Consider the following 14,425-nt stretch of genomic DNA (forward strand, 5'->3'; position numbering starts at 1 on the left):
ACACACACACACACACACACACACACACACACACACACACACACACACACTATCTCTAGAGAGCCCTGACTAATACAGGGACAATCACGCATTTTACCCAGCCTGTAGTTTGGCTCTTTGTCTACTGAAGGTAATGTAAGAACAGTTAAGTGGAGATTGAGGACTAATCACAAACCCAAAGACACACTGACTTTACATTGTTTGTGAAACTTCAGTCTCAGTATGTCTATACAAAGCTACTACCCATCCTGACTTAATAGAGTTGAAAGACAAAATTTATCTGTAAATCTTAACAAAGGAGTTAATCTCACTGAAAGACTCATGTCTTGAATATATATCAAATCCACCTAAACGTGGATCTTGTTTTGCTAGCCTTGAACATTCAGAACACCAGTAGCATTCCCTCCTACTTATTCCCAAAGTTTCTGCATCCATGCTCTCAAATGGATAGCCAGGACTCCAGGAAACTTTAGTCACAAAGCTGTAGCCTCTAGGAACCCCTGTCACTGCACCTCTGTGAGAGCCAGGGTGGCACACACCTCTGTTGATAGAAAGCTTGCTTAATTAAGTAGAATAAGAATAATGGTATGTCAGAGTCCCCTCATTCAGACTTCAGAGTCACTAATATATGGTCAGTGTTTTGTAACAGCAGAAGGACTGGAGGGTGCTATAAGGCATCCATATATTCTACAGACCTATTTAATTAACCATGATATATTTCCTTTCCCTAGTTTTCTAAGACTATTAAGAATTCTAATGAACTTGTGATATAATATCATCTGGGAATGAGACCAGCACTGTGGTTTCCTCAAACCTGGGTATATTGGAAAAGGGAAGGGATTTTCTCTTGACACCAAAAACGTTTCTTAAGCTAAATATGTGAAGAATGAATTGTAAAACAATTTTATACATAATTGAAACAAAAAGAATTCAGGGTTTGGGGAGAAACCATAAAATACCACAAGTTCATGTGTTGCCTATATGTGCTTGGGTGTAGGAAAACCTCCTGGAGCATGAGTTGCCTCTTAGGGGCCACATCCATAAAGTAAACTGATTCTCCCTTCCCTAGCAGTCAGTAGTCTCCAGTTGTGCCTCATTTAACGGTGGGACTGCATGAGCCCCTTTCCTATTCATTCTGGGATCTCAGCTGGTTTGATCTTGTTCAGGTCTTGGGCAGGCAGTCACAGTTGCTGTGGGTTTACATGCAACAGTCCCGCCATGCACAGCAAACAATGTATCACCGCGCAGGCTCTAATAACATCTCCCCACCACTTCCATGTTGACCACATAGCTCTAAAGGAAGAACATGATACAGATGCCCCATTTAGGGCTGAGCACTTCACAGTACCTTATTCTCTTCATGCTGACCAGTGTGGGTCTCCATGGTAATCACAATTTACTGCAAAAAGAAGCTTCTCTGATGAAACTACACAAATCTGGTGGGACAATAAAGGGGAGGCCCCTACAATAAGCTGCTTTTTTTTTTCAAAACAGGGTTTCTCTGTGTAACAGTCCTAGCTATCCTGGAACTAGCTCTTGTAGAATAGCTTGACTTCAAACTCACAGAGATCTGTCTGTCTCTGCTTCCCGAGTGCTGGGATTAAAGGCTTGTACCACCACGGCCCTACCAACAATAGGATTCTTAATAGGTCTATTTGCCACCAAGTCTTAAAGGACTCGATGCTTATCTTCAAAATACTGTTTATCAAAACAGATGACCACTGAAGTCCACTTCAATGCAAACATCATGCCTTTTACTCAAAATAGCCTGGCTTTTTATTCACATTTTATCAAAGAAATATATCGGTTACAGCGCTAGCTTTTCAGGTATACTTAAAATTGTTCTTCAAAGTCTTTTTCTTAGGATTGGTAAGTACAAGGCCATCGGGAGAGAACAGGAGAGTCTAGTGTGTACTTCAGTACATGCCTATGGGATGGAGGACATCTCTGAGTAAGTTCACCTAATCTAGAGCCCGGAGAATATTTCGGTGTCCCACAGCCTTACTCTGCCATTCGTCCAAAGCCTACTTTTCAACTATTGCAGGGGTTTCAGGGTTCTGATTCAATGGTCAGTACCAGGGCACAAAGACGAGAGTGGGCAGGAGCAGAAACACCTACAGAGAAAAAGTGGTGAGCATGGAGCAAGTGAAGAAAACATGAACTGTATATGGAATGGCAACTGAATATACTTCATCATGGGTCTTTCTATCTTTATACACCCATTCTGGGTTTCTTCCAATTATAAGCCCTAAACTTAAAAGCAGTCAGTCCACTTCAAAATAAAAGATAATTTTTAAATTATTTTAATATGGGATTTTAAATAACTGTTTTTTCTTTTTATTTAATTTTTATTTAATATAATTTGATAATGTTTTCCCTTCTCCTAGATCCTTCCCATCTCCCTACTCAACCAATTCATGTTCACGTATCTCTCTCTCCCCTTTGATGTGGGATTCCCCCCTCTGTATGCTGTGAATGTCATTGATTAATAAAGGAACTGCTTTGGGCCTATAGCAGAGCCATAGGGCAACAGAGCTAGGTGGGGAAAACTAAGCTGAATGCTGGGAGAAAGGAGGTGGAGTCAGAGAGAAGCCATGTAGCCCCGCTGGAGACAGATGGATGAAACTTTACCCAATATGCCACAGCCACGTGGCGATACACAGATTACTAGAAATGGGTAAAATTAAGATATGAGTGTTAGCTAATTAGAAGCTAGTGCTAATGGGCCAAGCAGTGTTTTAATTAATACAGTTTCTGTAATTTCGGGAGTCTGAGCAATTTAAAACCAACAAGTAGCCTCCCAGCAACACCCCTTCCCCTCCCTAAGTAACAAAAACAATGATATTTTTGTTATTTTTTTCTCTTCTACTTCAGCATATGTGTAGTTTGCATGTATGTATATAAATTTTGTCTGTGTGTAGGCACATGTATTTTGTGGTGGTTGCATATGTAGGCGTGGATGTGTATGTTGGGAATCATCCTGCATCACATGTCCATCTTACTAATCAAGGCAATCCTCTCCCAGTGACACCCTTAACTCCCCACTATGCCTAGTCTCCCAAGTCAACTTGCTCTGGGACCCCAGCTTTGCTTTCTAAGGCCGCAATTGCAGGTAAGCTGCCCCATCCATTTGACATTTATGTGGCTTCTAGAAATCCAAACTCCAGTCAGTACTCACACTTGTCTGGAAAGCACTTTAACCACTAGGCCATTTCACCAGTCCCTATGAATAAATTTGCAAGTATATATGTATGTGTTATATGTGCATATTCATGTGGGTATACACATGCCAATGTGTGTGCATGCTTGTGAAGGCCAGGCGCTCATGTTATATGTCTTATTTGATCTTGCTCCTCTTATTTTTTGAGATAGGGTTTTCGCTATACCTGGAGCCCATCAGTGTGGAAAGACTGGCCAGCCACTGAGTTCTAGGGATCCAGCTGTCTTCCCTACAATACTGGAGACAGATAAAGCCAGGAATGCTCGCTTTTCATCTGGGTGCTGGGGATACAAACCCATGTCCTCAGTCACACATAGTAAACATATTACAACTGACCCATCTTCTCAGTCCCACTGAGTTTCCTTTAAAGGTAATTCTTTAATCTTCTTCAGGACTATATTAATAAAAATCCGAAGATGGTGTGCCATGAATAACTGAGCAGCAGTGCTCGTACTGAAGGCCACTTGTACCTGTCTGTATGATAGAAACAGCAGTTTTGAGATAAAGATGCTCTGAGCTCCATCTTTTCATTGCTCCTTAAAAACAATGTCCCTAAATCTCCAGTGCCTTCTAGCTATGTCAGAAGCTTCTGTTCACCTTTCCATACATAACTGTGTCTCTGTAGTTCAACTGTGAGCAGTGGGAAGGTGAGGGGAATAGAGAATCCACCTCCCTGAGACCATGATGCTATAGCACACACCCCTCCTGTTGGGGCAGACAGGATCTGTGAAAACCATACATAAGTTAATCATGCAGAGATAATCACTAGCACACACCCCTCCTGTTGGGGCAGACAGGATCTGTGAAAACCATACATAAGTTAATCATGCAGAGATAATCACTTTCAGTACACACACACACTCACACACACACACACACACACACACACACACACACACACACACCATTTATATTCTAGGCTTTATTTATTTATTTATTTATTTCTTTCTTTTTTTTTTTTTTGGTTTTTCGAGACAGGGTTTCTCTGTGGTTTTGGAGCCTGTCCTGGAACTAGCTCTTGTAGACCAGGCTGGTCTCGAACTCACAGAGATCCGCCTGCCTCTGCCTCCCAAGTGCTGGGATTAAAGGCGTGCGCCACCACCGCCCTGCTAGGCTTTATTTTTTTTAAAAAAGAAGTTGCTCCTGTGCCCAACGAAAAAGAAAAGAAAAGGAAAACTTGTTTTCAGGGCAGAACATCGCAGACACAGAGACAACTCAGGATAGTAGGGATGGACAGGTCCCTGAAGTCAGGCAGATGTGGTTCTAACTGATAAGAAACATACAGCATCACCAGACTGACACTACTCATCATATACAAATGAAAAAGTCCAACCAACTCACAGGGCTGTCATGGAGACACTATTTGAAAATCACTTCCCACAACTGGGCTCATGCAAAGTATAGAGAAGAGTGGGGCCTGGCAGAGCAAAACCAGGAAAGTATAAAACCCCCTGTGGCTTTGTATCTGCAAACCAAGGTTCATCCCTGGGGGTGGGGTGGAGGGAATTCTAAATGTGTGAAGTCCTGGGTGATTGTGTGTTGGTGACACGAGGCAGTCATGGGAAAGATCTTATCAGACTCCAGAGAGATAGAACAGCCTTCCTCTTGACTATGTGAAGATGTTGATAGTGTGTGCAGAAAATGTCCACCACAGTCTTCTCTCCCTGGATGTTTACAGCCCGAAGGCTTCTCCGTTATGGCGACGGCTCCTACCAAGATTAGCTAAACCTGTCTCTGTGAGCCCGCTGCATGCTCTCACTCCTTGTTTATCTCTGAATAAGCATGCCTCCCTGTGCAGTGCAGCTGCATGTAATAACCTCACCTCTCTGTTCAGCTGTATACAGCAAGCATGCTGAGCTTCTAGTGTGTGATGGCTTCTCAGTCAGATAATGCCGTCTACCAGATCCCAGCTTCACTGTGAGTCTGTGTGTCTCTGTGTTGGTGGTTTCTTCACTACCTCACCTCACCAGACAGGTCTGTCCCCAGAGGCATGCTGGAGGTGGCAAATCACTGACACAAGAAGGGCAAGAGGAAGAATACGGCCTCTCTGGATATCCATTACTTGAAAGAAAGTGTACCGATACATTAGGGTAGAAAGATGATGATGGAAGTAAAAAGAAAAAAATACAGAATTGAGTACTAAGTTTATAACTAAATATACTAAATTTATATTCCTATCCAATCCATTTTCCTTAGCTCAGAATCCATTTTCTCACCAGCAGTAAGGGTCTTCTTTGAGCTACCATCCCATAGCCTATTATACCAACATGTCCAAACTGAACCTATTTCGTGTGGGCTTGCTTCTTCTGTATATTCTTTTTTTAAAAAAACAATTTTAGATATGTTTATTTTATGTGTATGAACGTGTGTGCATCACATGTATGCGGTGTCCCCCGAAGTCAGAAAAGGATATGGGATCCCCTAAAACGAGACTTATAACTGAACCCAGGAACTGCACAAGAGGAACATATGCCCCTAACTGCTGAACCACCTCTCAGCTCTTCTCTTTCTTCTTTTGGAGAATGGTCGCATTTGGATTTCTGCATCTGGAGCCCCCACACTGGCCTATATTCTTTTCTAATATCAAGTCAATTGCCTAATCCTGTCTGTTCTTCCTCATTAGCATGTCTCTTATGTCATTTATCATCTCTTGTCTGGACTCCTGGAACCGTCAAAAATTACCATTCCTGCCTCTGGTATCAAATTATCAATTCTCTCTTTATGTAAGGGTTTGACTATACCATGAACTTTTTAAAACTCAGATATGAATGTATTTAATAAAAAGAGAGGGATACCAAAGTGGGAAGAAGATGTATTAGGGGTTGTCTGGAAGGAGTGGGAGGGTAGGAGTTGGGGGTGGGTAGGCTTAAGAAACATTCTATTCATATATCAAATTGTCAAGGAATAAATAAATGACATTTTAAAACAACAAAATACGTAGACATATTTAATAACACGTTCTAAAGACAATGCAAGTAAAACTATAAGACACAAAAGCAAATTTAAATACACATTGCTTATGCTTAGATAAGAATTTAACATTTGCAATGTCAGTTCCTCCTAATTTACCAACTAAATAGAAACCAAATTAAAAACACCACCAAAGAAGGAGGGGCCTTGACCTTAGCCCTACAAAGCCCCAATGTCAGCAGAAAGCAGCCAGAATTAAAGTCTATGTTTATAAATCCCTTGGACTCCGTCACTCTCTAACAACTGTTCCATAAAGTCATTTCCTTTTTATATAAGTGAAACTTTTTAAGAGAACTTTTTTAAAGCTAAGTAACAGACTCCCATCTGCTTATAGGAAAATAAAATTCAGGACACAGCACTGTCTCCCATGACCTGGATTCTGCTGAATTTCTCATCCTGCAAAGCAGCATCACGAACCAGACTGGCTTGGCTCCAACTGTGACAACCTTGCACACATTCACAACAAGAGGGACAAAGACAACAGGCGCTGCAACCAAAGACATGGGCACCAGTTCTTGAAGAGTGCAGTCTTCTGGAAGGTCTGTCTGTCTGTCTGTCTATCCCCTTACAAATAAATGAAAAATATAATTAAGGTAAACACTACAAAGAATGAGGCTGAGTGGGTCTAAGTAAGGGTTTGACCTGGAATGAGAAGTTAGTAAGGGTTTACTGAGAACATGGAGCTGTCAGCTGAAGGAAGACAAGACACTGGCTTAGCAAGATGGGAGATGTGCATCCACTACAGGTTTCATTTCTTCCCATCGACTGAGTGTTTACAGTTTATCAATTCTTTTGGTTTTTGTAAGACTTAAGATTTTGAATGTTTCACTTTATTAATTTATAACATGTGTGTGTGTGAGTGTGTGTGTGTGTGTGTGTGTGTGCATGTTCACACAAGTGGCAGGTTGTACGGAGATAAGACAATTTGTGGGAGTTGTTTCTCTCCTTAAATCATGTGGGTCCCAGGGAGCGAGCTCAAGGAATCAATCTTGCAGCAAGTGCCTTTAACAGCTGAGTCATCATCATACCAGCTCGAACTGTCTTTTAAATAAGAATTATCTTCTTATTTATTGGCCTCACCATAACTAATTCAATCATGAAAACTACATTTTAGAATAAGATGGAGCTGAAGCTGCAGGAACAATGTCCCAGAACTGGGAAGCAGCAGGTGCTAATTTCTTATGAATAACAAATACAGTTTCTCTTCTTTTCACATGGGCATCATGCCCAACATGTCCCTCTCTGTCTCTATGGGATGACGTCCTATCACATTTTTCTACTAGTCTGCTTGCTTCACCTGTCTCCATGTGTACTTATCTTCTACATTTTCCTGTATTTATATGTGCATATACAGGCCCCCAATAATTTAGTCCTTTGGGAAGACAACCGGCCAGCCTGTCTACTGTTCTACTCCAAATGTCAGGTACATGCTGGATGGACACATGCTCAGCTACGTTCATAGCAGCATTGTTTGTCATAGCCAGAACCTGGAAACAACCTAAATATTCCTCAACCAAAGAATGGATAAGATACATTTACACAATGGAGTACTACACAGCAGAAAAAATTATGACATCTCAAAATTTGCAGGCAAATGGATGGAGCTAGAAAACATCATATTGAGTGAGGTAATCCAGATCCAGAAAGACAATTATCATATGTACTCACTCATAAGTGGTTTTTAAACATAAAGCAAAGAAAATCTGCCTACAAATCACAATCCCAGAGAACCTAGACAACAATGAGGACCCTAAGAGAGGCATACATAGATCTAATCTACATGGGAAGTAGAAAAAGACAAGATCTCCTGGGTAAATTGGGAGCATGGAAACCTTGGGAGAAGGATGAAAGGGAGGGGAGAGGCAGGGAGAGCAGCAGAGAAAAATGTGTAGCTCAATAAAATCAACAAAAAATAATAATTAAAAAGTAAAACTTTCTTTTCCTTCTAAAAAGGTTTGATTTCTGTCTCACTATTTTCCACTTGAAATTTAGTTCTTATTCAGAATTATAGTGCAGACATTGTTGTTCTTCAGGGGATATTTTTAAATAATATTTATTTTTCATTGGTTCACGGATATTTGGCTTCTCTTTTCCCTTCTAGTTGTTTCTTATGATATGAATGACAAGTTAAATTACAGAACAGCCACAAAATGTGTCCCCAAAACTGCACTAGCTATAGAAGAAATGCTACTTTTCCAATTTCAATAATTCATAAAAAACTGACATATTTTCCACATCTGTGCTTTTTGTATGGTTTACTCCTGTGAGATCCTTAAAAGAGTTTTTTTGAGATTAACTTGGGCAGGTCATAGGGGAATAAAAACTACAAAAAGCTAAATATGATCTTTCTTTGAAATACAGTCAATATAATTACCTCTTCAATCAAAATGGTCAGATGGTTAAGATATGGGTAGGACGAAGTGAGTGAGCCTGAGGGGTCATTGACCCTGCTGCCCTTCTCCCATCTTCCCCAAACAGTGAAAACAATGAGATGATGACCATCTTGGCCTCTGTGATGTCCTTTCCTGGATCTCGTGTAATGGTATAACTTGCCAAAAATTCCAATGCACTTCTTAGTAGTTCATTCTAAGTTGATAAGGACATTTATATAACAACTTTGCTCTATAATTCAAAGCAGCTGTGAAACTATACCTCATATAATGTCATCTAGATTCACTGCCTCTCCACTGATCTTGGATGGCAAGAATATGAAATCTTCTATCTAGAGTGTACACATGTGTGAGCCACAGTCCAGCTCCTGTGAGCTATGGTGAAAGGATGTGCCCCCTGGACCAACTGCAACACAACCTGCCCATCAGTGATCCATGTTTCTAAAACAAAGTCTATTGGAGGTTCAGCTATTCTGATGGCCCGCTGGCCTGTCAGTCGGTCCTTGCCCATCCAGCTCTGCAGTGTAATCATACCCCTGACACGGGAATTATATAAAACATGGAAAAATTTGTTATCATGTGATCATATCTACCATGTTCTATCCCAATACCTTCCCCAAAAATAGGATACCTCAAATCCAGGAGTCCTAGATACACAAAAACAGTAGAGATGCTTGCACTTGGTAGTAGGACACCTGATCGACACAGTCCCTAATGGCTATTACTCTTCTTCCCTCATTTAATTCTAAGAACGCCAGTGACTTGTGAAAGAAAAATAAGCACCAACAACACTTACGATCAGTGTGAAAACCATGACTCGGATTGAGGATAATGTTAAATGTTTCTCAAGGTTAAAGCAAATAGAAGTACTATTTTTGATTTCCAGAATTTTTATTTCTAAGATGGGCAAATTGAATAATATTTCAGATAATTTTTTTTCTCTGCTAAAGGAAAGGCCACCCTGGGTATGAAACCAAGAAAATAGAAAATGACTCAAAACTATTCCAAATATCCCATATTATACGTAAAGCCAGCATGGCTTGCTTGGTAGCTATGCTAGCTCAAAGTGCAATTAAGATATCCTGTCAGCTGCGTTTTGAGACCAAGTGCCAAGTATTATACAGTAAGGAGGTAGGACATTTGTTACCAACTGAACTCTAATGCTTATGATTGGGTTATCTTTTCATAAATCTATTTTATGTTGAAAATACAGTAGTTAAAAATATACTATATGCTTAATTGCCAAAGCTCATAGCTCTAGTAGTGTTCTGAAGACTATGGGTTGTTTATCCTAGAGACTGTGTGATTAACCAGGAGCCATGACTCAACAGCACTGTACAGGATTGCTAGTGCTACCACAACACACAAGACCAGCCTCATGAGAAGGTTAACATGAAATGCATGCCTTTTTCTCCAAGAGTGCCTCTGCTACGCCATTGTAATACTGAAAGTCAGAGCCTCCTAAGTCAGGAATCATCTGCAGCAGAAAGTAACCCTTGCATTTTAAGACCAGCAAATCCTACAAAATCCTAATCATCTTTGTTCTTCTCATTGGTTGTAACTGAAAAAAAAATAGTTGTTGTATTACAAATGAAAAAATAGTAAGTTGTGAGACATGTCCATGACTGTCATGGAAGAAGAAACAGCTTTGTTATAGATATGACTTAATGATCAAGAAAGAGATTCTCAAATGCTTGATCTCAGCTCAGGAAATTATCCCATGGTGCTATCGAGGTAATAGAGTTTTCACATAATAAGTAGGGAGTAGAATGCCCACCTGTAATAAGCAAAGGCTGGCAGCTGCAGTGCATCATGGGTCTTCCAATCTGGCCCATGTGAAATTATTTTCTCTTTCCCCAAAATGTTGAAAGAGAACCTGATTTTTCTTGATTTTAGTGAGGATTAGAAAAATCCAGTGTCCATAGTGTTAGTCAGAACTACAACATATAGTTTCAAGCAGGGATGAATTCTCTCATAATTTCCCTTTGCCCCAAATGATTATTGTTTGCAAAGCATTTGAAGACTGAAACACCAGGCTATGAGGCTTGTCAAGTGGGGTTCGGTTTAAATACTCTTCTCATGGCGACCACCCAGTTCTGATTGACTGGTTCCTTCCTTGGGATGGCAAAGCACTCCAGCTTGGATGGCTGCTTCCTTTTTGACTTTTCAAGCACTAACTGTCTAAGTCACCTTTCCCTCAGGTTCAGACTGTGTCTTTATTCCTTCATGTCTTCTTTATCTCTTGTGAAAATCCCTTCTTTTCATTTTTAACTGATGGGAGACACGTAACACAAGGTATCTGTAAAAATCTAGCTTTTACTGATCTTATTTCTTGGTTCATAGTAAAACAGACGCTCCTGTCCTACAAATGTTCAAGTAGTTGAAGAATTTAAAGGTAATTTGTCAAACACCAACTAAATGTATTAAACATCTCAATATTAAACAATTAGGTAACAGAACACAGATTAAATATTAGTTAAACATGGCGTCTTAGACACAGAGGAAAACATTCGTAAAAATACTGGCAACTGTCTACTATTTGCAAGCTGCCATTAAAAATGGATATACTGCCACCTTGTTCTGGGTGACTCAAAAATATTGTAAATTCAAGTGTTTGTGGACTCTCATTTGAGTTTCTAGCTTTTTATTTCCTGTCTTCTTCACTGGGTTATAAAGGCAGTGATGGCATCTTTATCTTAGAATTGGATAGAAAAAAAACCACGATTTGAAGTTGAACCTCCTAGATGGTCCCAGCCAGTGGACAACAAACATATCAAGTCAAATTTCCATACCTATAAACTAGGAAAAGTGATAACATATTCTGGATATGCGATGAGCATCCTGAAAACACACGTACAGCCACATCCTCAGAGTGGAGGCTAAACATTTGATAGTTATAGTGACTGTTATTCCCTTTATAACTGCTGTAATTGCTGTCTACCAAGCAGCTTCATACAGCTCTGCAACATGGGGTCTGACTGCTTTGGGGGACCTAACTTCAAAAGGCTTGTCGTTCTCCCTTCCTGTTCTCCATGCCGCTCTTCCCTGTAGCTGTACAACTTGAATGCTGTTCATTCAAGTTTTAATAAAATGGTCCCCGAGCTTAAAAATAGAGAGAGAGATAAACAAGAAGAACAGACCGAGACAATATAGCGGATCACAACCATGTCTCGGTTACTATCATATACTTCGCTTCTCAGGCAGAAAAGGCACATTGAGAAATTCAAGGATGGGGGGAGCTGCCTTTCTTTATGACCTTATTTGAAAGATAAAGTCCTTGGGGAAATACAATTTATTCAGATTATCAAGACCCTGCTGTGCAAATCTACAGTCTGGGAGCACACTATGGAGATCAAAAAATATTTACTTTATTCTGTGGGGTAAAAAAAGCTTTTAATGAATGCATAATTAAGACAAAAAAGTGTATACAGCTTTAGAAATTCCATTAATATCCAAGGCACCATCCCCAGTTGTGATCCCACCTGTTTCCTATTTGGATTACAACCTCGTTATAAACCCAACCCAGTGCAGCAAGAATGGGCTGTACTCCAGAGTCCAGGAAGCAACAGAAAGGTTTAACATGGATACGTGGTGAGGGGCTAGAACAGGTTAAAGCAAATGAACAGATACAAGCAACCCACGTTTTAACAGCCTTGGAATGAATCAGGCAGGGAAATAAATTATCATGTTTATCACGTATGTAAAGGGAGTGGGTTTTCTCAGGACTACATTTGGGGTTAATAGGATAAAGTCAAATTGTTAAGGAAGAAAATAAATATTCCACTGACCATGTAGATCAGACTTATTTATGATGCAAGCCCAAGTATTTTATGTGCATCAACATATATGTGAATAAATATATATATATACACATGTGTAAACGTACATATACTTATACACGAACATGTAAATATTTCTGGATAGTCTTAAGTAAGTATGTATTCATATGCTAATACAAATATACATTTTATATGCCTCTATTAAATAAAAACAAAGTATTACCAGCAATTCAAAAAAGCACAAGAAACAAAACATGCTCTAATTCTGTCAGTTTTAGAAGACATATTTAAATATATTTGTGCTATAAAACTGAGGAATTCTATAATTAGGTTACTGGTACATTTTCATAATCAATTGTATGCATAATATCTAAGGTTCATGAATAATTTTATATTGTTCTTTGGGAAAGTTTCTTAGTAAGCTAGAATTCAAGGAAGGAGAGGCACAGAAAAATAGCCATGATCAGGTACTAACAAAGCTGGCTTCAGTCACCATGGGCTGAAAAATGTTGCTTCAGAATTCACCATTGCTTACTCAGCATGTGCGCACAGGGGCAGCTTCTCACCATGTCAGCTCTTGTTTCTCAAGTGTCTACTGGTGCAGGATCCGTGTTGCAGGACCCATTGCATTCCCCAACCTATTGAATCTTTCAACAACACCAAGGGGTAAAAGGATGCTGTATCTATTTCAGAGAGTAGGAGTGAAGGGTAGAAAAACTTAGTCACTTAAGGTCAAGTGACTTCGGGGTATGAGTTTATGTCACAGGGAGATAAACAAGTCAACACAAGAGGAGCTAGATAAATAAACGCAACACTTTGGGATTAGCCTCCTGGAAGAATGCTTACAGTTAAAGAGGGCATCTAACTCAAACTGAGCGCACTACTCAGCCAGCTGTGGAAAAGGAAATGTGTATGCCAAGTACTTAGGGTGTTAGGAACTCAGAAACTGACAGTAGGAAAAAGAGCCCACATAACAGGGGGTTTTCACAAAGTTTTAAGGAAAGGGACAAAGTCTCCTAAGACTGTAGCATAACGCTTGAGCAGAAAGTTGTCAAAATAAAATAAGGTTAAAGAGATGGACAGTTTTGTAACAGACACAAACTCTGTGTGTCAAATTAAGAGGAATGAACATTATACCAAAGGCTAAGGAGAATCATAAGTAGTGAATGATTTTAAGCAAGAGTACAATATAATCAATTTGTTATTTGAAAATAAAGCCAATGGATTGAAAATTACTTTTAAAATCAATCAAAGAAAACATCAGAGGAAGAATTAGAGTAACCGTGAAGTTTATTAATTTTCAGGAAGTTCATTTCATCCAGAAAGTAACAAAGACCTGGATTAAGATGGTGTTACAGGAAGAGAAAGAAGGAGAGAGAACAAGAAACCAAATGATGTGTGTATGAAAGTGACATTGCATGCTGGCCACAGGGCAGGGAAGATTCTAGGGTGACTCCTGGTCTCTTCCGTGAGTTCCACTCGAATACCTGCAGATATGCAGAAGAATGAACCCAGGAGACAGAGGATTGGCGATGACAAAGCATGTTATCCTTGGGATACAACAGCAAAGAGTCCATTAAGGAGATGAGAATGAGAAAGCCCAAAACTAGTTTGCAAACTAGAAACTAGAAAGCTATGTAAGACTTGGGGCAAGAAGTTATTTTGAAGATTAAAAACAGATGCCCAACACTGCTGTGATGATAATCATAGGTTGGGAACAGGGTGGAAGCAGTTCAGGAGAGTCCATGGGAGAAAATGCAGACCTCGGTGACGTCAGTGCCAACCAGAAGACAAAGCAGCACATTTGAGAACGATCTAAGAGGCCAAATCAATAAAGTTGAACAAGAATCACAAAACCATGAAGCAGTCTAAGAATTGTAGCTCAAGTAAGTAAAGGCATGTGAAGGAAAATTACCCATCAGGGAGTGGCTCCTCCTGATAACCTAAATTTTTAGAGACCAGGGTTTCTGGTAGGTTTAACTAAAAGAATGGTACTGCCTTAACAGCATGGTGAAGAGCAAGCAAGTGGATTGGATGAAGGCAATGGGGAACCGTGTGTAGGGTAT

General features: G+C 39.9%; 1 protein-coding gene across 3 annotated transcripts in view; it reads right to left on the reverse strand.

Moving 5' to 3' along the window:
* The window catches only part of Klhl32 (kelch like family member 32), a 207,683-nt gene that overhangs the window by 73,570 nt on the left and 119,688 nt on the right, over nt 1–14,425 (reverse strand). The window lies entirely within an intron of this gene.

This window comes from Microtus ochrogaster, linkage group LG5, assembly GCF_000317375.1.
Source record: "Microtus ochrogaster isolate Prairie Vole_2 linkage group LG5, MicOch1.0, whole genome shotgun sequence".
Taxonomy (NCBI): Eukaryota; Metazoa; Chordata; class Mammalia; order Rodentia; family Cricetidae; genus Microtus; species Microtus ochrogaster.